General features: G+C 40.6%; 1 protein-coding gene and 1 long non-coding RNA gene across 2 annotated transcripts in view; one reads left to right on the top strand and one right to left on the bottom strand.

Annotated features, from left to right (window-relative positions):
• Window positions 1–23,447, top strand: part of PPM1L (protein phosphatase, Mg2+/Mn2+ dependent 1L) — a 334,639-nt gene that overhangs the window by 274,237 nt on the left and 36,955 nt on the right. The gene's annotated exons all lie outside the window — the stretch shown is intronic.
• Window positions 1,293–22,882, bottom strand: LOC113623508 (uncharacterized). Its single transcript, XR_003433956.1, has 4 exons — window positions 20,957–22,882; window positions 18,458–18,464; window positions 16,307–16,315; window positions 1,293–1,302 (listed from the first exon to the last, which is right to left on the bottom strand). It is a non-coding gene; the product is annotated as an uncharacterized LOC113623508 (long non-coding RNA).

Raw genomic sequence — 23,447 nt, 5'->3', positions numbered from 1 at the left:
CTTCTCCTTTTTCATTTCTAATTCTATTGATTTGAGTCTTCTCCCATTTTTTCTTGATGAGTCTGGCTAATGGTTTGTCAATTTTGTTTATCTTCTCAAAGAACCAGCTTTTAGTTTTACTGATCTTTGCAATCATTTCCTTCATTTCTTTTTCATTTATTTCTGAACTGATGTTTATGATTTCTTTCCTTCTGCTAACTTTGGGGTGTTTTTGTTCTTTCTCTAATTGCTTTACGTGTAAGGTTAGGTTGTTTATTTGAGTTGTTTCTTGCTTCTTGAGGTAGTATTACATTGCTATAAACTTCCCTCTTAGACCTGCTTTTGCTGCATCCCATAGGTTTTGGGTCATGGTGTTTTCATTGTCATTTGTTTCTAGGTATTTTTTGATTTCCTCTTTGATTTCTTCAGTGATCTCTTGGTTATTTAGTAGTGTATTGTTTAGCCTCCATGTGTTTGTATTTTTTACAGATTTTTCCCTGTAATTGATATTTAGTCTCATAGCATTGTGGTCAGAAAAGATACTTGATACGATTTCCATTTTCTTAAATTTACCAAGGCTTGATTTGTGACCCAAGATATGATCTGTCCTGGAGAATGTTCTATGAGCACTTGAGAAGAAAGTGTATTCTGTTGTTTTTGGATGGAATGTCCTATAAATATCAATTAAGTCCATCTTGTTTAATATATCATTTAAAGCTTGTGTGTCCTTATTTATTTTCATTTTGGATGATCTGTCCATTGGTGAAAGTGGGGTGTTAAAGTCCCCTACCATGATTGTGTTACTGTCGATTTCCCGTTTTATGGCTGTTAGCATTTGCCTTATGTATTGAGGTGCTCCTTCATTGGGTGCATATATTTACAATTGTTATATCTTCTTCTTGGATTGATCCCTTGATCATTATGTAGTGTCCTTCTTTGTCTCTTGTAATAGTCTTTATTTTAAAGTCTATTTTGTCTGATATGAGAATTGCTTTCTTTTGGTTTCCCATTTGCATGGAATATCTTTTTCCATCCCCTCCCTTTCAGTCTGTATGTGTCCCTAGGTCTGAAGTGGGTCTTGTTTTTATATCCATTCAGCCAGTCTATGTCTTTTGGTTGGAGCATTTAATCTGTTTACATTTAAAGTAGTTATTGATATGTATATTCCTATTACCATTTTCTTAATTGTTTTCGGATTCTTATTGTAGGTCTTTTCATTTTCTTGTGTTTCCTGCCTAGAGAAGTTCCTTTAGCATTTGTTGTAAAGCTGGTTGGTGGTGCTGAATTCCCTTAGCTTTTGCTTGTCTGTAAAGCTTTTAATTTCTCCATCGAATCTGAACGAGATGCTTGCTGGGTAGCGTAATCCTGGTTGTAGGTTTTTCCCTTTCATCATTTTAAATATGTCCTGCCACTCCTTTCTGGCTTGCAGAGTTTCTGCTGAAAGATCAGCTGTTAACCTTATGGGGATTCCCTTGTATGTTATTTCTTGTTTTTCCCTTGCTGCTTTTAATATTTTTTCTTCGTATTTAATTATAGTTTGATTAATATGTGTCTTGGCATGTTTCTCCTTGAATTTATCCTGTATGGGACTCATTGCACTTACTGGACCTGATTGACTATTTCCTTTCCCACATTAGGGAAGTTTTCAACTATAATCTCTTCAAATATTTTCTCAGTCCCTTTCTTTTTCTTTTCTTCTTCTGGGACCCCTATAATTCGAATGTTGGTGTGATTAATGTCCCAGAGATCTCTGAGGCTGTCCTCAATTCTTTTCATTCTGTTTACTTTATTCTGCACTGTGGTAGTTATTTCCACTATTTTATCTTACAGGTAACTTATCCGTTCTTCTGCCTCAGTTATTCTGCTGTTGATTCCTTCTAGAGAATTTTTAATTGCATTTATTGTGTTGTTCATCATTGTTTGTGTGCTCTTTAGTTCCTCTAGGTCCTTGTTAAACGTTTCTTGTATTTTCTCCATTCTGTTTCCAAGATTTTGAGCATCTTTACTATCATTACCGTGAATTCTTTTTCAGGTAAACTGCCTATTTTCTCTTCATTTGTTTGGTCTGGTGGGTTTTTACCTTGCTTCTTCATCTGCTGTGTGTTTTTCTGTCTTCTCATTTTGCTTAACTTACTGTGTTTGGGGGTCTCCTTTTCACAGGCTGCAGGTTCATTGTTCCCGTTGTTTCTGGTGTCTTCCCTCTATGGGTAAGGTTGGTTCAGTGGGTTTTATAGGCTTCCTGGTGGAGATGACTGGTGCCTGTGTTCTGGTGGATGAGGCTGAATCTTGTCTTTCTGGTGGGCAGGACTGCATCTGGTGGTGTCTTTTGGGGTGTCTGTGACCTTATTATAATTTTAGGCAGCCTCTCTGCTAATGGGTGGGGTTGTTTTCCTGTCTTGCTAGTTGTTTGGCATAGAGTGTCCAGCACTGTAGCTTGCTGGTCGTTGAGTGGAACTGGGTCTTAGCGTTGAGATAGAGATCTCTGGGAGAGCTTTCGCTGTTTGATATTACATGGAGCTGGGAGGTCTCTTGTGGACCAATGTCCTGAACTTGGCTCTCCCACCTCAGAGGCTCAGGCCTGACACCCAGCCGGAGCACCAAGACCGTGTCAGCCACGTGGCTCAGAAGAAAAGGGAGGGAAAAAAAAGAAAAAAAGAAAAAAGAAAAGAAAGTTATTAAAAAAAAAAATTATTAAAAAGAAAAAAGTATTTTTAAAAAAAAGAAAGACTAGAACAACCAAACCAAAAAACAAATCCACCAATGATAATAAGTGCTGAAAAGTATACTAAAAAAAAAAAATCCAAAACGGTTAGACAGAACCCTAGGACTAATGGTAAAAGCAAAGCTGTACAGACAAAATTACACAAAGAAGCATACACATAACACACTCAACAAAAAGAAAGGGACAATATATATATATATTAAAAAGAAAAGAGCAACCAAATCAATAAACAAATCTACCAGTGATAATATGCTGTAAATACTAAACTAAGATGATAAACATAAAACCAGAAACAAATTAGATGCAGAAAGCAAACCCCAAGTCTACAGTTGCTCCCAACGTCCACCACCTCAATTTTGGGATAATTCAGTGTCTGTTCAGGTATTCCACAGATACAGGGTACATCAAGTTGATTGTGGAGATTTAATCCAGTGCTCCTGAGGCTGCTGGGAGAAATTTCCCTTTCTCTTCTTTGTTTGCACAGCTCCTGGGGTTCAGCTTTGGATTTGGCCCCTCCTCTGTGTGTAGGTCGCCGGAGGGCGTCTGTTCTTCGCTCAGACAGGACGGGGTTAAAGGAGCCGCTGATTTGGGTACTCTGGCTCACTCAGGCGTGGGGCAGGGAGGGGTACGGAATGGGGGGTGAGCCTGTGGTGGCAGAGGCCGGCGTAACGTTGCAACAGCCTGAGGCGTGCCATGTGTTCTCCCGGGGAAGTTGTCCCTGGATCACGGGACCCTGGCAGTGGCGGGCTGCACAGGCTCCCGGGAGAGGAGGTGTGATAGTGACCTGTGCTCACACACAGGCTTCTTGGTGGCTGCAGCAGCAGCCTTAGCGTTTCATGCCCATCTCTGGGGTCCGCGCTGATAGCCGCAGCTAGCGCCCGTCTCTGGAGCTTGTTTAGGCAGTTCTCTGAATCCCTTTCCTCACACACCCCGAAACAATGGTCTCTTGCCTCTTAGGCAGGTCCAGACTCTTTCCCAGACTCCCTCCCAGCTAGCTGTAGCACACTAGTCCCCTTCAGGCTGTGTTCACACAGCCAACTCCAGTCCTCTCCCTGGGATCTGACCTCCAAAGCCCGAGCCTCAGCTCCCAGCCCCGCCCGCCCTGGCGGGTGAGCAGACAAGCCTCTCGGGCTGGTGAGTGCTGGTCAGCACCGATCCTCTGTGCAGGAATCTCTCCACTTTGCTCTCTGCACCCCTGTTGCTGCTCTCTCCTCCGTGGCTCTGACACTTCACCCCTGCCCACCCCATCTCTGCCAGTGGAGGGGCTTTCTAGTGTGTGGAAACTTTTCCTCCTTCACAGCTCCCTCCCAGAGGTGCATGTCCCGTCCCTATTCTTTTGTCTGTTTTTTCTTTTTTCTTTTGCCCTACCCAGGTACGTGGGGAGTTTCTTGCCTTTTGGGGAGTCAGGTGTTCTACCAGCATTCAGTAGGTGTTCTGTAGGAGTTGTTCCTCATGTAGATGTATTTTTGATATATTTGTCAGAGGAAGGTGATCTCCACATCTTACTCCTCCGCCATCTTGAAGCTATCTAGCAAAAGCTGGTTTTTTGAAAAGATAAAATCAACAAACTTCTAGTCAGGCTCACCTAGACGAAAAGAGGACCAAAATAAACAAGTTAAGAAACTGAAGAGGAGAAATAACAATTGATACTGCAGAAATACAAAAATATCATGAGAGAATACTATGAACAGTTATATGCCAACAAATTGGACAGCCAAGAAGAAATGGACAAGTTTCTACAAACATACAGCCTGCCAAAACTGAGTCAAGGAGAAACATAATTTGAACAGACCAGTCATGAAAAGTGAAATAGAATCTGTAAACAAATAAACCAAAAAAAAAAAAACACAACTCCCTGCAAACAAAAGTCCAGGACCAGAGGACCTCACTGGGGAATTGTACCAAACATACGAAGAAGAACTTACACCTATTCTTCTCAAACTATTCCAAAAGATTGAAGAGGTGGGAACACTCCCAAATTCATTCTATGAAGCTACTACCACCCTGGTACCAAAACCAGACAGAGACTACAAAAGGGAAAATTATAGGCCAATGTCTTTGTTGAAGATTTTTGCATATATATTCATCAAAGTATTAGCAATCCAAGTTCAACAGTACGCAAAAAGGATCGTATACCATGATCAAACTGGATTCATCCCAGGGGCAAAAGGATGATTGAATATATGTAAAATCAATCATTGTGATACACCATATTAACAAAAAGACAAAATCCACGTGATCATTTCAGTAGACACAAAGAAAGTATTTGACAAAATTCAACATCCATTCATGATAAAAAAAAACTCTCACCAAAGTGGGTACAGAAGAAACGTATCAACATAATAAAAGCCATATATGACAAACCCACTGCCAACATAATAGTCAGTGGTAAAGAGCTGAAAGCCTTCCCACTAAATTTAGGAACAAGACAAGGATGTCCCCTCTCACCATGTCTATTCAACATAGTATTGGAAGTCTTAGCCACATCAGTCAGAGAACAGAAAGACACAGAAGTTATCCAAATTGGAAGGGAAGAGGTAAAACTGTCACTATTTGCAGATAACATGATAATCTATATATAGAACCCTAGAGACTCCACACAGAAACTGTTAGAATAAATGAGTTCAGCAAGGTAGCAGGATACAAGATTAACATTCAGAGACCCATTGCATTTCTTTAACAATGAAATATCAGAAAGAGAAAGTAAAAAAAAAAATTCTGTTTAAAATCACACCAAAAAAATAAAATAACTAGGAGTAAACTTAACCAAGGAGGTGAAAACTATACTACACTGAACACTATAAGACACTGATCAGGGAAACTGAAGATGATTCAAAGAAATGGAAAGATATCCCATGCTCTTGGATTGGAAGAATTAATATTGTTAAAATGGCCAGACTACCCAAAGCAATCTACAGATTTAATGCCATCCCTATCAAAATGCCCATGACACTTTTCACAGAAGTAGAATAATCATAAATTTTACGTAGAACCACAGAAGACCCAGAATTGTCAAAGCAATCCTGAGGATAAAGAACAAAGCTGGAGGCATAACCCTCCAGACTTTAGACAATACTACAAATCTACATTAATCAAAACAGCATGGTATTGGCACAAAAACAGACACATAGATCAGTGGAAAAGAATAGAGAGCCCAGATATAAACCCACATACCTATAGTCAATTAATCTACAACAAAGAAGTCAATAATATACAATGGGGAGAAAGTCTCTTCAAGTGGTGTTGGGAAAGCTTGACAGCTGTGTGTAAATCAGTGAAATTATTACGCTCCCTCACACCATACACAAAGATAAACTCAAAATGTCTTGAAAACCTAAATATAAGACTTGACACCATAGAACTCCTAGAAGAGAACACAGGCAAAACATTCTCAGACATAAATCGTAGCAATATTTTCTTAGATCAGTCTCCCTAGGCAAAAGAAATAAAAGGAAAAATTAACAAGTAGGACCTAATCGATCTTAAAAGCTTTTGCACAGCAAAGATTTTGCACAGCATCAACAAAAAGACAACCTACTGAATGAGAGAAATTATTTGCAAATGGTGACTGACAAGGGCTTAATACCCAAAATACAACTCATACAACTCAATATCAAAAAAAAAAAACCAATCAAAAAATGGGCAGGGCTTCCCTGGTGGCGCAGTGGTTGAGAGTCCGCCTGCCGATGCAGGGGACACGGGTTCATGCCCTGTTCCAGGAAGATCCCACATGCCACAGAGTGGCTGGGCCCGTTAGCCTTAGCTGCTGAGCCTGCGCGTCCGGAGCCTGTGCTCCGCAATGGGAGAGGCCACAACAGTGAGAGGCCCGTGTACCGCAAAAAAAAAAAAAAAAAAAAAAAGGGCAGAAGACCTAAGCAGACACCTCTCCAAACAAGACATACATATCATACATATGACCAATAGGCACATGAAAAGATACTCAACGTTGCTAATTATTAGAAAAGTGCAAATCAAAACTATAATGAGGTATCACCTCACACCAGTCAGAATGGCCATCATTAAAAAGTCTACAAATAAAAAATGCTGGGAAGGGGTGGAGAAAAGGGAACCCTCCTACACTGTTGGTGAGAATGTAAATTGGTGTAGCCACTATGGAGAACAGTATGGAGGTTCCTTAAAAATCTAAAATAGAGCTACCATATGATCCAGCAATCCCACTCCTGGGCATATATCCAGAAAAAAAGGCAAATTAATTTGAAAAGATACATGCACCTCAGTGTTCATAGCAGCACTGTTTACAATAGCCAGGACATGGAAACAACCCAAGTCCCAGCAACAGACAATTGGTTAAGCAGATGTGGTGTACACACACACAGACATACAAAATGCAATATTAGCCATAAAAAAGAAGGAAATATTGTCATTCGGAGCAACATAGATAGACCTAGAGAATATCATATTAAGTAAGTCAGAGAAAGACAAATATAATATCACTTGTATGTGCAATCTAAAAAATAATACAAATGAATCTATATACAAAATAGGAACATACTCACAGACATAGAAAACCAACTTATGATTACCAAAAGGGATGAGGGAGGGACAATTTACGTGTGTGGGACTAACAAACTACTATACATAAAATAGATGGGCTTCCCTGGTAGCGCAGTGGTTGAGAGTCTGCCTGCCAATGCAGGGGACACGGGTTCGTGCCGTGGTCCGGGAAGATCCCATGTGCTGTGGAGAGGCTGGGCCCGTGGGCCATGGCTGCTGAGCCTGCGCGTCCGGAGCCTGTGCTCCGCAACGGGAGAGGCCACAACAGTGAGAGGCCCGCATACCACAAAAAAAAAAAAAAAATAGATAAGCAACAAGTATTTACTGTATAGCACAGAGAAGTATATTCAGTATCTTGTAATAAATCTATAATGGAAATTAATCTGAAAAATATATAACTGAATCACTTTGCTATATACCTGAAACTAACACAATACTGTTAATCTATATTTCAATTAAAAACAAACAAATGCTGCATAGTAGGTATATGGATATTTGTGACATATTATGGTTTATCCTTAAGGGAAATACTCAACAATAAACATAAATAAAATCTTTCTTAAAGAAATGTCATCAAGACTGGTTTTCACACAAGCCTGAAGGAGCCCAAAGAAGGAACTCACTGAGGAATTAAGAGAAGAGAGCCTGAAAGTCCCATTGAATGTAATTTACATTCACTCATTAACAGATGATATTTAACTGCCTTCTAGGTGCACTGACAAGAGTCTGCCCTGCCCTAAACTTCATCTTTGTTGAAGGGTCCAACAAGTAAGCAGGTGTGTGTGGAATAGCTTCAAGAGAGCTAAGTGCTAAGTGCTAGGGGAACTTTCACAAAAGAAGGGCTTTTAATCACAGTTGGTGGGGAAGAGCTGGGAAGACTTCTCACAGAAGGTACTATCTTAGCTGAGCTTTATAAAGAATGAATAGGAGTTGGTAGGGAGGTGTTTCATGCGGGGTAAAGTATACTTGACAAACAAGTTTGCAACCAGTCTAGAGGTCAGGGAACAACTTAGTGAGTGGTGCAAAAGGAAAACTGAAAGCATTTCCACTAAGATCAGGAACAAGACAAGGTTGCCCACTCTCACCACTCTTATTCAACATACTTTTGGAAGTTTTAGCCACAGCAATCAGAGAAGAAAAGGAAATAAAAGGAATCCAAATCGGAAAAGAAGAAATAAAGCTGTCACTGTTTGCAGATGACATGATACTATACATAGAGAATCCTAAAGATGCTACCAGAAAACTACTAGAGCTAATCAATGAATTTGGTAAAGTAGCAGGATACAAAATTAATGCACAGAAATCTCTGGCATTCCTATACACTAATGGTGAAAAATCTGAAAGTGAAATCAAGAAAACACTCCCATTTACCATTGCAACAAAAAGAATAAAGTATCTAGGAATAAACCTACCTAAGGAGACAAAAGACCTGTATGCAGAAAATTATAAGACACTGATGAAAGAAATTAAAGATGATACAAATAGATGGAGAGATATACCATGGTCTTGGATTGGAAGAATCAACATTGTGAAAATGACTCTATTACCCAAAGCAATCTACAGATTCAATGCAATCCCTATCAAACTACCAATGGCATTTTTCACAGAACTAGAACAAAAAATTTCACAATTTGTATGGAAACACAAAAGACCCCGAATAGCCAAAGCAGTCTTGAGAACGAAAAACGGAGCTGGAGGAACCAGGCTCCCTGACTTCAGACTGTACTACAAAGCTACAGTAATCAAGACAGTATGGTACTGGCACAAAAAAAGAAAGATAGCTCAATGGAACAGGATAGAAAGCCCAGAGATAAACCCACACACATATGGTCACCTTATTTTTGATAAAGGAGTCAGGAATGTACAGTGGAGAAAGGACAACCTCTTCAATAAGTGGTGCTGGGAAAACTGGACAGGTACATTTAAAAGTATGAGATTAGAACACTCCCTAACACCATACACAAAAATAAGCTCAAAATGGATTAAAGACCTAAATGTAAGGCCAGAAACTATAAACTCTTAGAGGAAAACATAGGCAGAACACTCTATGACATAAATCACAGCAAGATCCTTTTTGACCCACCTCCTAGAGAAATGGAAATAAAAACAAAAATAAACAAATGGGACCTAATGAAACTTCAGAGCTTTTGCACAGCAATGGAAACCATAAACAAGACCAAAAGACAACCCTCAGAATGGGAGAAAATATTTGCAAATGAAGCAACTGACAAAGGATTAATTACCAAAATTTATAAGCAGCTCATGCAGCTCAATAATAAAACAAACAACCCAATCCAAAAATGGGCAGAAGACCTAAATAGACATTTCTCCAAAGAAGATATACATATACAGACTGCCAACAAACACATGAAAGAATGCTCAACATCATTAATCATTAGAGAAATGCAAATCAAAACTACAATGAGGTATCATCTCACACCAGTCAGAATGGCCATCATCAAAAAATCTAGAAACAATAAATGCTGAAGAGGGTGTGGAGAAAAGGGAACAGTCTTGCACTGCTGGTGGGAATGTGAATTGGTACAGCCACTATGGAGAACAGTATGGAGGTTCCTTAAAAAACTACAAATAGAACTACCATATGACCCAGCAATCCCACTACTGGGCATATACCCTGAGAAAACCATAATTCAAAAAGAGTCATGTACCAAAATGTTCATTGCAGTTCTATTTACAATAGCCAGGAGATGGAAGCAACCTAAGTGTCCATCATCGGATGAATGGATAAAGGAGATGTGGCACATATATACAGTGGAATATTACTCAGCCATAAAAAGAAACGAAATTGAGCTATATGTAATGAGGTGGATAGACCTAGAGTCTGTCATACAGAGTGACGTAAGAGAGAGAAAGACAAATACCATATGCCAACATATATATATAGAATTTAAGGGAAAAAAAATGTCATGAAGAACCTAGGGGTAAGACAGGAATAAAGACACAGACCTACTAGAGAATGGACCTGAGGATATGGGGAGGGGGAAGGGTAAGCTGTGACAAAGCAAGAGAGAGGCATGGACATATATACACTACCAAACGTAAGGTAGATAGCTAGTGGGAAGCAGCCGCATAGCACAGGGATATCAGCTCAGTGCTTTGTGACCGCCTGGAGGGGTGGGATAGGGAGGGTTGGAGGGAGGGAGACGCAAGAGGGAAGAGATATGGGAACATATGTATATGTATAACTGATTCACTTTGTTATAAAGCAGAAACTAACACACCATTGTAAAGCAATTATACGCCAATAAAGATGTAAAAAAAAAAAAAAAAGGACACCTGGGAGTCACATAGGCCATGCAAAGGGATGGATTTAAATCCCATAGACTTGTTTTTTGGAGGATGTTAAGATGAGGAAATGACAGGGCAGAAAGGCAGTGATTATAATGTTTAAGATTCTGGAGTCTGGTATCAAACTCTGTCTCTGAGGGCTTCCCTGGTGGCGCAGTGGTTGAGAGTCTGCCTGCCGATGCAGGGGACACGGGTTCGTGCCCCGGTCCAGGAAGATCCCACATGCCGCGGAGCAGCTGGGCCCGTGAGCCTTGGCCACTGAGCCTGTGCGTCCGGAGCCTGTGCTCCACAACAGGAGAGGCCACAGCAGTGAGGGGCCCGCATACCGCAAAAAAAAAAAAAAAAAAAAAATTCTGTCTCTGAAAATTACTACCTGTGTCACCTTAGACAGGTTCCTTAAGTTCTCTGTGCTTCGGTTTCCTCATCTGTAGAATGGAGATATGTATCTCACAAGCTGTTCTCAGCTTTAAATAAGTTCATTCATGTCAAGCACTTACTTAGAAGTATGTCTGACCACAGAAAAAGTGCTTAGCAATTGCTAGGAAGTTCAAGCAATTTTTATGTAAAGATTAGATAATGTTTTAAAATGATGGCTGTGTATGGGGTGGAGGTGGGCCTGGGAGTGGGAAGGTTGCAGGCCAAGAGGCCTTTCTTTAGTCAAGGTGTGGGCCTAGGAGCAGCGGTGTCAGCATCACCTGGGAACTTGTTAGGAATGCAGATTTTCTGGAATAGGGCCTAGCAATGTAGGGTTCAGCAAGCCCTCCAGGTGAATCTTATGTGCACCCAAGTCAAAGCACTGGTGTAACTGAGATGAGAAACTGATTAAAACATAACTATGTGGAGGGCTCCTCGTGGCCTACATACCAAACACTTACTCGTTTAAGCAACGAATCAGATGTTATCCGTATTTTACAGATGAAGAAACCAAGGCTCAAGAAGGCTAAGGTCCTTACTCATAACCACACAGCTATTAAGTAGAAACCCTAGGAATCGGACCCCAAACTGATGCTTTTAGCCACTATGTTCTTCTTCTCCTAATCAGAGAGTGCCAAGGGGAAAGGGGGAATTTCAGAGATAGTGAAGTGATAGAATTAACAAGACTTGCTGGGTAATTAGCTCTGGGCACAGAGGGAGGTGTCAATGTTGACTCTTAGGTCTCTGAATTTGGATTAATGTTGCCATTCTCTGATTCAGGCTAAATCAATAGGGAGCAAGGGTAAAGCAAAGACATTTTAAAATTAATTTTTAAATGTTTAAAATAAATTTCTGAGGTCTCTGTAGGAAAACAGAGTGCAGAGTCCTGATAGGTTGGATATGCGAGCTGCAAATGCTGATTTGGCAGACAGAAGGATACCGGCGGGTTGGGCTGCAGGTGGGGATGTGGCTGGGACCATCCTAGGCAAGTACAGAAGAAGACAAGAAAGGGGACCAAGTATAGGATGCTGGGAAACCAGTGGAGGAAGAAACTTCTGCAAAGTAGACTGTAAAAGGATGCTGAGCAGAGATAAAGGAGGAAAGGGAAAGAGGAGGGGCCCAGAAATCCAGGAGAAAATCAGCTCCAGGTTGGCACAAAGAGGGGCTAGATTAGCATCAGCTGTTACTAAGAATCCCAGCCATACTGCAAAGCAGAATCTGATAACCATCCCTTTTCCTACCGTCCTTCCCCTGTGAGTAAACTAGGGTACATGACGCCAAAGACAGAAAGGCTCTCCCAGATGGCAGAATGTTAGGAGAGGGTGCCCTAAGCCTGAGGCGGTCATTAATAAAAAAATTATCAGCGTGCTGACAGAACGTCAGTGCGCATGCCCTACAAAATTTTAACTGGTGAGGTTCTACTCCTTAACATGCGACTCCATGTAATAGCAGTAATCTTGAAGGACTCTGGTCAGTGTGGATTCAGGGAGGTCATCTGTACTAATAGAAGTCTGATTCATCACATTCAATGGACTTGTGGTTTTATATTACACTCACAGTGCCATTAAGCATTTATAGTGATCATTTGCTTATTGTTTACTCGTCTCAATTCTAGCGTCAGAGCCAGCACACAGAAAACAAAAAACCTAACTATACAGTCTAACGGCAGTTCACATGTGAAAGGGCAGATGTGGATTTGAAGTCGCACACAAAGGGAAATAGCACTTATTGAGTGTTCCTTATGGCCAACATTTTACAGAGGTTATCTCATTGTGTCCTCTGAAGCATCCTCTCAGGTAGTTATGCGAAAGAGCCAGATTTAGTGAGCAAATGAGGAAGCTGAGTTTCAGAGGGCTAATAGCTTGCCAAGGCCAGGGTCATACAACTAGTAAATAAGGAGCTAAGATTTGAAACTCCTGCCCATCTCACGCCAAAGCTTAATTATTTCCACTAATGATGCCAAAATGGAATCATATGAAATCAGCCTGCACGCCTTAGAATGATGTCGTAACATTCAAATAAATAAGGTACGTGAAAGCACTTAGGCAAGAAAGCTATATGCAAGCAGGATAGTTTTAATTTCCACTATTAACATCAAAAGTAATATCTGAAAGCATAAAAGACACTTCACAATAATCTCTAAAAGTACATTCTTGATGGCCCCTCAAGAAAAGAATTTTAATATATTACCATTTTCTCTTGACTTTGCTGTTTATCACTACCCCCAGAGCTCATTTTTATACATACCATTTTGTGGAAACCATCTCCCCACTCTACTATCACACACACACCCCATAGCATTTCTCCCTTCCTGGCTATTCTGCCAGGAAGATATTCCTATCACCACCACTACCCTGGTATTCGTATCACCACTCTAATCATTATATTCCCTACTATACTATTCCCAACACCAAATCGACTAATTAACAATCGCACAGTTTCCATCCAACAATGATTAACCAAACTTACATCAAAACAACTAATAAATACACATAACCCCAAGGGACAAACCTGATCTCTAATACTCATCTCACTTCTCCTATTTATTGCCTCTACAAATCTTCTTGGAATATTACCCCACTCATTTACACCTACCACCCAACTCTCAATAAATTTAGGAATAGCTATTCCTCTATAAGCCGGTACTGTCATTACGGGCTTCCGTAATAAGGCAAAAATATCCTTAGCCCACCTTCTACCACAAGGCACACCCACTTTCCTCATTCCCATATTAGTAATTATCGAAACTATTAGCCTACTTATTCAACCAGTAGCACTAGCTGTACGACTAACTGCCAACATTACAGCAGGCCACTTGTTATTACATCTAATTGGAAGTACAACTCTCACACTAATAAGTACCAGCCTATTCACAGCCCTCATCACATTCACTATCCTCACTCTATTAACCATCCTCGAATTCGCTGTCGCCTTAATTCAAGCCTACGTATTCACTCTACTAGTAAGCTTATACTTGCATGACAATATATAATGACCCACCAAACCCATTCATATCATATAGTAAATCCCAGTCCTTGACCTCTTACAGGAGCTGTCTCAGCACTTCTTATAACATCAGGCCTAATCATATGATTCCACTTCAACTCAATAATCCTACTAGTTTTAAGTTTACTAACAAACATTCTAACAGTATACCAATGGTGACGAGATATTATCCGAGAAAGCACTTTCCAAGGCCACCACACACCAACCGTCCAAAAAGGACTTCGATATGGAAGAATCTTATTTATCCTATCAGAAGTCCTATTTTTTACAGGCTTCTTCTGAGCCTTTTACCACTCAAGCCTTGCCCCCACTCCTGAACTAGGTGGATGCTGACCACCAACAGGCATCCACCCCCTAAATCCCCTAGAAGTCCCACTTCTCAATACCTCTGTATTAGTAGCCTCTGGCATATCTATCACCTGAGCCCATCACAGTCTCATAGAAGGAAACCGCAAACACATACTTCAAGCTCCTTTCATCACAGTCATGCTCGGCCTTTATTTTACCCTACTCCAAGCATCAGAATACTAGGAAGCCCCGTTCACAATCTCAGACGGCATCTACGGATCCACTTTCTTTGTGGCCACAGGCTTCCATGGACTACACGTTATCATCAGATCCACCTTCCTCATTGTTTGCTTTATACGCCAAATAAAATTCCACTTTACATCAAGCCACCACTTTGGCTTCGAAGCCGCTGCTCGATACTGACATTTCGTAGACGTTGTATGGCTATTTCTCTATGTATCTATCTGTTGATGAGGTTCATAGTCCTTTTAGTATTAACAAGTACAGCTGACTTCCAATCAGTTAGTTTCGGTGCACCCCGAAAAAGAACAATAAATCTCCTACTAACACTATTAACAAATACAACTCTAGCCTTACTACTCGTATTTATCACTTTCTGACTCCCTCAGCTAAACGTATACGCGGAAAAAACAAGTCCCTACGAATGTGGTTTCGACCCAATAGGGTCCGCTCGCCTACCCTTCTCCATAAAGTTCTTCCTAGTAGCAATTACTTTCCTCCTCTTTGACCTAGAAATCGCCTCCTACTCCCCCTACCCTGAGCAACCCAAACAAATAACCTAAAAATAATACTCACTATGACCCTATTCTTAATCTCCCTACTAGCAGCTAGCCTAGCCTACGAATGAACCCAAAAGGGCTTAGAATGAGATAAATATGGTACTTAGTTTAAAATAAAACAAGTGATGTCGACCCACTAGACTGTGATCCAAACTCACAAATACCAAGTGTCTCTAATCCATATAAATATCCTAATAGCCTTCACCATATCCCTCATGGGTTTATTAATATACCGATCCCACCTAATATCTGCATTACTCTGCTTAGAAGGCATAATACTATCACTGTTCATTCTAGCAGCCCTCACAGTCCTAAACTCACACTTCCCCCTAGCCAGCATGATACCAATTATCCTCCTAGTATTTGCAGCCTGTGAAGCAGCTATCGGACTAGCCCTATTAGTCATAATCTCCAACACATACGGCACTGACTACGTACAAAACCTTAACCTCCTCCAGTGGTAAAATTTATTATTCCTACCATCATACTGATACCCCTAACTTGATTATCAAAACACAGCTCTATCTGAATTAATACCACAACCCACAGTTTACTCATCAGCTTTACCAGCCTACTCCTACTTAATCAATTCAACGACAACAGTCTCAATTACTCTCTGATATTCTTCTCTGACCCCCCTTTCTACACCACTCTTAATCCTGACAATATGACTCCTCCCCTTAATACTAATAGCAAGCCAGTCCCACCTTGTCAAAGAACCACTCGTCCGAAAAAAACTTTACATTACGATACTAATTATATTACAAACTCTTCTAATTATAACATTCACCGCCACGGAACTAATCCTATTCTACATCATATTTGAAGCTACACTAATCCCCACTCTCATCATTATCACCCGCTGAGGTAACCAAACAGAACGACTCAATGCAGGACTCTACTTCCTATTCTGCACACTCATAGGATCACTCCCCTTGCTAGTAGCACTAACATACTTACAAAACACATCAGCATCTCTAAACTTTCTATTATTACAACACTGAGCCCAACCACTACCCACTTCCTGATCTAATATCCTCATATGACTAGCCTGCATAATAGCTTTTCTAGTAAAAATACCCCTTTACGGTCTACACCTTTGATTACCCAAAGCACACGTAGAGGCCCCCATCGCAGGTTCAATAGTCCTTGCAGCTGTATTACTAAAACTCGGAGGCTACGGCATGCTACGAATTACATCAATTCTTAACCTTCCAACAGAACATATAGCTTACCCCTTCCTCATGCTATCCTTATGAGGAATAATCATAACCAGCTCCATCTGTTTACATCAAACAGACCTAAAATCACTCATCGCATACTCAATCAGCCACATAACACTCGTTATCGCAGCTATCCTCATCCAACCCCCTTGAAGCTACATAGGAGCTACCGCTCTAATAGTCGCCCATGGCCTTACATCCTCTATACTTTTCTGTCTAGCAAACTCGAACTATAAACGAATCCACAGCCGAACCATAATCCTAGCACGAGGCCTACAAATCCTTCTCCCACTAATAACGACCTGATGACTACTAGCAAGCCTAACAAACCTCACTCTACCCTCCACCATCCACCTGATCGGAGAACTACTTGTAGTTATATCAGCTTTCTCGTGATCAAACCTCACTATTATCCTAATAGGAACAAATATTGTAATCACAGCCCTTTACTCCCTATACATGTTAATCACGACACAAGGTGGCAAACATACTCACCATATTAACAACCTCACCCCCTCTTTCACATGAGAACACGCCTTAATAGCCTTACACATCATTCCCTTACTACTCTTATCATTAAGTCCCAAAATCATCTTAGGCCCCCTTTATTGTAAGTATAGTTTAAAAAGAACACTAGTTTGTGAAGCTAGTAATAGAAGATCAAAACTTCTTACTTACTGAAAAAGTACTGCAAGAACTGCTAACTCATGCCCCCACATCTAACAGTGTGGCTTTTTCAAACTTTTAAAGGATAACAGTTATCCATTGGTCTTTGGCACCAAAAAATTTGTGCAACTCCAAATAAAAGTAATAAACCTATTTACTTCCTCTGCTTCACTCACATTACTAATATTAACTGCCCCCGTCGTAATATCTAACACAAACCTCTACAAAAGCGACAAGTACCAACACTATGTAAAAAATATTACCCTTTCTGCCTTCATCACTAGCCTGATCCCAATAATATTTCTTCACACAAACCAAGAAGCACTCATTTCAAACTGACACTGAATTACTATCCAACCTTTAAACTATCACTTAGCTTCAAAATAGACTACTTCTCACTCATATTCATACCTGTAGCACTATTTATTACATGATCTATCATGGAATTCTCAATATAATGTATACACCCTGACCCTCACATCAACCAATTCTTCAAATACCTACTTATTTTCCTCATCACCATACTCATCCTCGTCACAGCTAATAATCTTTTCCAACTATTCACTGGGTGAGAAGGAGTAGGTATTATATCCTTCTTGCTAATTGGCTGATGATTCGGACAGACAGACGCTAATACAGCTGCCCTCCAAGCAATCTTATATAATCGCATCGGAGATATTGGATTCCTCATGTCAATAGCATGATTCTTATTTAACATAAACGCATGAGACTTACAACAAATTTTCATACTCAACCAAAACTCCTCAAATCTTCCCCTCATAGGACTTGTACTAGCTGCAGCTGGAAAATCAGCCCAATTTGGACTACACCCCTGACTCCCTTCAGCAATAGAAGGTCCCACCTCAGTCTCAGCCTTACTCCACTCAAGCACAATAGTCGTAGCAGGGATTTTCCTACTTATCCGTTTCTACCCTTTAATAGAAAATAACAAACTCATTCAAACAGTAACCCTTTCTCTAGGTGCCCTCGTCACTTTGTTCACAGCCATTTGCGCTCTCACCCAAAATGATATCAAAAAAATTATTGCTTTCTCCACCTCCAGCCAACTTGGCCTAATAATAGTAACAATCGGTCTTAACCAACCTCACCTAGCATTCCTACACATTTGCACACACGCCTTCTTCAAAGCCATATTATTCTTATGTTCCGGCTCCATCATTCATAACCTAAACAACGAACAAGACATTCAAAAAATAGGAGGACTATACAAAACTCTTCCCTTCACCACAACCGCCCTTATCATCGCACTTACAGGAATACCATTCCTCACAGTGTTCTACTCTAAGGACCCTATCATCGAAGCCGCCACTTCGTCTTATACCAACGCCTGAGCCCTATTACTAACCTTAACTGCTACCTCCCTCACAGCTATTTACAGCACTCGCATTATCTTCTCTACTAGGACAACCTCGCTTCCCTCCTCTCATAAACATTAATGAAAATAACCCTATATTAATTAACCCTATCAAACGCTTTTAATTGGAAGTATCTTCGCCGGATTTATCCTCTCCAACAATATCCCTCCAATAACCACCCCCTTAATAACTATACCCTTACACCTAAAACTAACAGCTCTCGCAGTAACAACCTTAGGCTTTATTCTCGCATTCGAAATTAACACCTATGCACAAAACTTAAAATACCTATATCCATCAAACTCCACTAAATTTTCCACTTTATTAGGATATTTCCCCACAATTATACATCGCCTACCCCCTCACCCAAACCTAATAATAAGCCAAAAACTAGCAACTTCCTTACTAGACCTAACCTGAATAGAAACCATCCTACCAAAAACTACAGCCTCCACTCAACTAAAGGCTTCCACACTAACCCCAAACCAAAAAGGCCTTATCAAACTCTACTTCCTGTCTTTTCTCATCACTGTTACCCTTAGCATAATCTTATTTAATTACCCCGCGTAATCTCCATAATAACTACAACACCAATAAACAATGACCAACCTGTGACAATAACCCATCAGGTACCATAACTATATAAAGCAGCAATTCCTATAGCCTCCTCACTAAAAAATCCGAAATCCCCCGTATCATAAATAACCCAATCCCCCAACCCATTAAGTTCAAATACAATATCCACCTTCTCACTCTCTAAAACGTACACCACCACTAAAAACTCCATCATTAAACCTAAAAGAAATCCCCCTAACACAACTTTATTAGAAACCCAAACCTCAGGATATTGCTCAGTGGCCATAGCTGTCATATAACCAAATACAACATTCCTCCCAAATAAATCAAAAATACTATTAACCCCAAAAATGAACCACCAAAACTGAAAACAATCCCACACCCTACGGCACCACCCACAATCAACCCTAAACCCCCATAAATAGGCGAAGGCTTTGAAGAAACCCCCACAAGACTAATTACAAAAGTAATGCTTATAATAAAAACAATGTATGTCATCATTATTCTCACATGGACTTCAACCATGACCAATGACCAACATTCGAAAAACACACCCACTAATCAAAATCCTCAGTGATACATTTATTGATCTCCCCACCCCATCAAATAGCTCTTCATGATGAAATTCTGGCTCCCTACTCGGTCTCTGCCTAATCATACAAATCTTAACAGGCCTATTCCTAGCAATACACTACACACCAGACACCTCAACTGCCTTCTCATCCGTCACACACATCTGCCGAGACGTTAATTACGGCTGAATCATTCGCTACCTACATGCAGGCGGAGCCTCTATATTCTTCATCTGCCTTTATGCTCACATTGGACGTGGCTCCCACGCCTTCCAAGAAACATGAAATATTGGTGTACTATTATTATTCACAGTTATAGTTACCGCATTCATAGGTTACGTCCTACCTTGAGGACAATTATCATTCTGAGGCGCAACCGTTATTACTAACCTCCTATCAGCAATCCCCTATATCGGGACTACTTTAGTAGAATGAACTTGAGGTGGGTTTTCCGTAGACAAAGCAACACTAACACGCTTCTTCGCCTTCCACTTTATCTTTCCATTTATCATTACAGCACTAGCAGCCGTCCACCTACTATTCCTTCGCGAAACGGGATCTAATAATCCCACAGGAATTCCATCCAATATAGACAAAATCCCATTCCATCCCTACTACACAATCAAAGACATTCTAGGTGCTTTACTACTAATCTTAACCCTACTCGCAGTAACCCTGTTCACACCCGACCTACTAGGTGACCCTGACAACTACACCCCAGCAAACCCACTCAGCACCCCAGCACACATTAAACCAGAGTGATACTTTCTATTTGCATACGCAATTCTACGATCAATCCCTAATAAACTAGGAGGAGTATTAGCACTACTACTCTCCATCCTCATCCTAATATTCATCCCAATACTCCAAACATCTAAACAACGAAGCATAATATTCCGACCCTTTAGCCAACTCTTATTCTGAGTACTAGTTGCAGACCTCCTAACCTTAACATGAATTGGAGGCCAACCCGTAGAACACCCATGCATTATTGTAGGTCAGTTAGCATCCATCCTATACTTTCTCCTAATCCTAGTATTAATACCAGTAACTAGCCTTATCGAAAACAAACTCCTAAAATGAAGAGTCTTTGTAGTATAACAAAATACCCTGGTCTTGTAAACCGGAAAAGGAGAAATTCATCCCTCCCTAAGACTCAAGGAAGAGGTATTAAACCTCACCACCAACACCCAAAGCTGGAATTCTACATAAACTATTCCTTGAAAAAGTTTATTGTAGAATAACCACAACACTACGGTACTATGTCAGTATTGAAAGTACTTTATTTTAAGACATTTCTGTTGTTCATATTACATGCATATGTATGTCCACATACCAGTAACAGCGTCTTCCTGTAAATATTTACGTGTACATGCTATGTATTACTGTGCATTCATTTATTTTCCATACGGTCAGTTAAAGCTCGTATTAAATTTTATTAATTTTACATATTACATATTATTGATCGTACATAGTACATGTCATTAAATAAATTGATATCCACTAACACTATGGCCGCTCCATTAGATCACGAGCTTAATCACCATGCCGCGTGAAACCAGCAACCCGCTCGGCAGGGATCCCTCTTCTCGCACCGGGCCCATACCTCGTGGGGGTAGCTAACGGTGATCTTTATAAGACATCTGGTTCTTACTTCAGGACCATTTTAACTTAAAATCGCCCACTCGTTCCCCTTAAATAAGACATCTCGATGGATTAATGACTAATCAGCCCATGCTCACACATAACTGAGATTCCATACATTTGGTATTTTTTATTTTTGGTGTGTGTGGGGGGGGGGCCTGCACAGACTCAGCTATGACCTTAAAAGGTCTCGTCACAGTCAAGCAAATTGTAGCTGGACTTGTATGTATTTTTGACTTGAGTAGCACAACCAACGTGTGCAGTTAAATTAATGGTCACAGGACATAGTACTCCACTATTCCCCCCGGGCTCAAAAAACTGTATCTCATAGGGGTCCAAACCCCCCTTACCCCCTACAAAACTGACCGTCTGCTTAGATATTCACCACCCCCCTAGACAGCTTCGTCCCTAGATCCACGAATCTTTTTTTTCGTAAATCAATACTAAATCTGACACAAGCCCCATAATGAAATTATACGAACATCTTTTACACCCCATAGGTTAATGTAGCTTAAATTTTTCATAAAGCAAGACACTGAAAATGTCTAGATGGGCTCGCCAGCCCCATCAACATAAAGGTTTGGTCCCAGCCTTTCTATTAATTCTTAACAGACTTACACATGCAAGCATCCACACCCGGTGAGAATGCCCTCCAAATCATAAAGATCACAAGGAGCGGGTAGCAAGCACACTGCACTAGCAGCTCACGACACCTTGCTTAGCCACACCCCCACGGGACACAGCAGTGATAAAAATTAAGCCATGAACGAAAGTTTGACTAAGTTATGTTAGCTAGTTGGTAAACTTCGTGCCAGCCACCGCGGTCATACGATTGACCCAAATTAATAGAGACCCAGCGTAAAGAGTGTTAAGGAATCACACAAAATAAAGTCAAATCCTAATTAAGCTGTAAAAAGCCATAATTAAAACTAAGCCAAACCACGAAAGTGACTTTAGTACAATCTGAATACATGACAACTGAGACCCAAATGGGGATTAGACACCCCACTATGCTTAGTCGTAAACTTAAATAGTCCCAAAACAAGACTATTCGCCAGAGTATTACTGGCAACAGCCTAAAACTCAAAGGACTTGGTGGTGCTTCGTATCCCTCTAGAGGAGCCTGTTCTGTAACCGATAAACCCCGATTAACCTCACCAACCCTTGCTACTTCAGTCTATATACCGCCATCTTCAGCAAACCCTAAAAGGGAGCGAAAGTAAGCATAACTACCATACATAAAAACGTTAGGTCAAGGTGTAACCTATGGGATGGGAAGAAATGGGCTACATTTTCTATATTAAGAACACCCCTTATATCCACACGAAAGTTTTTATGAAATCTAAAAACCAAAGGAGGATTTAGTAGTAAATTAAGAGTAGAGTGCTTAATTGAATAAGGCCATGAAGCACACACACACCACCCATCACCCTCCTCAAGTATCATAGCAAAGCCCCAGTTCACTAACCCATGCTAAGCAACTATACGAGAGGAGACAAGTCGTAACAAGGTAAGCATACTGGAAAGTGTGCTTGGATAAAACAAGATATAGCTTAAACAAAGCATCTAGTTTACACCTAGAAGATTCCACAACCCGTATATCTTGAACTATACCTAGCCCATACCCTCTCCACTGCTACGACCATAAACTAATCAAATAAAACATTTACCATACATCTAAAGTATAGGAGATAGAAATTTAGTCATCAATGGCGCTATAGAGAAAGTACCATAAGGGAAAGATGAAAGAATTATTAAAAGTAAAAAAAAGCAAAGCTTACCCCTTGTACCTTTTGCATAATGACTTAACTAGTAATAACTTAGCAAAGAGACCTTAAGCTAAATTACCCGAAACCAGACGAGCTACTTACAAGCAGTAACTAGAACAAACTCATCTATGTGGCAAAATAGTGAGAAGACTTATAAGTAGAGGTGAAAAGCCTAACGAGCCTGGTGATAGCTGGTTGTCCAAGAAAGGAATTTCAGTTCAACATTAAACAATACTAAAAACCACATCAAGTTGTTTTTTTTTTTTTTGCTGTACGCGGGCCTCTCACTGTTGTGGCCTCTCCCGTTGCGGAGCACAGGCTTCGGACGCACAGGCTCAGCGGCCATGGCTCACGGGCCCAGCCGCTCCGCGGCACGTGGGATCTTCCCGGACCGGGGCACGAACCCGTGTCCCCTGCATCGGCAGGCGGACTCTCAACCACTGCGCCACCAGGGAAGCCCCACATCAAATTTTAACGTATATTGTTAGTCTAAAAAGGTACAGCTTTTTAGAAATGGATACAACCTTTACTAGAGAGTAATATAAACCTAAACCATAGTTGGCCTAAAAGCAGCCACCAATTAAGAAA

This window comes from Aethalodelphis obliquidens, unplaced genomic scaffold, assembly GCF_003676395.1.
Source record: "Aethalodelphis obliquidens isolate GAN/ISIS:26980383/991018 unplaced genomic scaffold, ASM367639v1 scaffold1, whole genome shotgun sequence".
Taxonomy (NCBI): domain Eukaryota; kingdom Metazoa; phylum Chordata; class Mammalia; order Artiodactyla; family Delphinidae; genus Aethalodelphis; species Aethalodelphis obliquidens.
This window is presented reverse-complemented; position numbering and strand designations above follow the sequence as displayed.